The sequence below is a fragment of the Arachis duranensis genome, chromosome 7, assembly GCF_000817695.3.
Source record: "Arachis duranensis cultivar V14167 chromosome 7, aradu.V14167.gnm2.J7QH, whole genome shotgun sequence".
Lineage (NCBI taxonomy): Eukaryota > Viridiplantae > Streptophyta > Magnoliopsida > Fabales > Fabaceae > Arachis > Arachis duranensis.
In genome coordinates this window covers 34,021,755-34,023,397 of record NC_029778.3, presented here as the reverse complement: position 1 = coordinate 34,023,397, position 1,643 = coordinate 34,021,755, and the positions used below count along the sequence as shown (strand labels likewise).

Genomic DNA, 1,643 nt, shown 5'->3' with positions numbered 1-1,643 from the left:
CTGCTTCTTTCTGGCGTTTAACGCCCAGATGGCTATCTTTACTTGCGTTAAACGCCTAGTAGATGCTTCTTTTGGGCATTTAACGCCCAAAACAGCTCTTACTGGCTTTTTGCACCAGTGAGCTTCTTTTTGCTGTTTCATCCTCTGAATCCTTCTGTAACTCTGTGAACTCATGCAATTGCTATTTTACCTTGAAGATAATTAATATAAACCTGTAAAATTATCATGTAATTAACAAATAAGCTTTGTTTGGACCAAAAACAAGCAAAGGGTGGAATACCACAAAGAGAGAGCGTACCTATTAAAAAAGCTGTTTTTGTAATTGGCGTATGTTTTGTTAACCCACCCATAAGAACCATATTTTGACTTTTTTCTGGAGAATATCCAACAATAGTTTCCATTGAATGAATAATTGATTATTTATATATTTCTTTTTATATTTCTATATTTATTTTTATACTTATTTTTATTCAAAAAGAATAATATATATTAAAAAAATAAAAAACGAAATCCAATTTTATTAATAATTAGATATATGTGTAAGACATAATTTATTAATTTATCTATTTCATTTTCATTAAATAATAAAATGTTTTTTCTTATAATACCTCAGGTGCTAATGAAACTATTTTAGTGAAATTTAACTGTCTCAATTCCCGGGCGATTGCGCCAAAAATTCGAGTTCCTTTTGGATTTCCCTCTTGATCAATGACAACCGCGGCATTATCATCATATTGTATTATCATGCCATTGCTACGTTTAAGTTCTTTACAAGTACGTACAATTACAGCTCTAATCACTTCTGATCTTTCTAAAGACATATTTGGTACCGCTTCCTTGGTTAAGCAACAACAATGTCACCAATAGAAGCATATCGTCGATTACCTGCTCCTATGATTCGAATACATATCAATTGGCGGGCTCCGCTGTTATCGGCTACATTCAAATGGGTTTGAGGTTGAATCATATCATTCTTATTTTATCTGATTTTTCAGTCCAAGGCTTGAAGTAAAAAAAAATATTCTCTATTCAACAAAAGAAAGGAAAAATTGCCATGTTTTTTCCTCCAAAAGACCTCTTTCCTTTGATTTTTATTATTTATTATCTTGAAATAATGAATTGAGTTTGGATAGGCATTTTTGATGCGGCTATTGAGATATCCCTTTTGGCTATATTTTCTGCGACTCTGCCCATTTCATAAAGTATTCTACCGGGTTTAACGACAGCTACCCAATATTCGGGAGATCCCTTTCCCAAACCCATACGCATTTCGGTTGGTCTTACTGTAACTGGTTTGTCTGGAAATATCCGTACCCATATTTGTCCACCTCGGCGGACATTTCGTGACATTGCCCGCCGACCTGCTTCTATTTGTCTAGATGTGATCCAAGCGGGTTCAAGTGCCTGAAGAGCATATCTTCCGAAGCAAATATGATTACCCCGATAGGATATTCCTTTCATTCTTCCTCTATGTTGCTTACGGAATCTGGTTCTTTTGGGGTTATAGTTGATGGTTGTTTAGAAATCCCATCGCTATTCCAGAACCGTACATGAGATTTTCACCTCATACGGCTCCTCGCGAATAAAACAATTACAAAAATGGATTTAACCAATACCAATAAAAAAATATACCGTATATACAT

At 34.4% G+C, this 1,643-nt stretch overlaps 1 pseudogene; it reads right to left on the bottom strand.

Annotated features, from left to right (window-relative positions):
* Nucleotides 1-441: 441 nt before the first annotated feature.
* LOC127740609 (50S ribosomal protein L14, chloroplastic-like) lies at nucleotides 442-1,081 on the bottom strand (annotated as a pseudogene).
* Nucleotides 1,082-1,643: the final 562 nt, after the last annotated feature.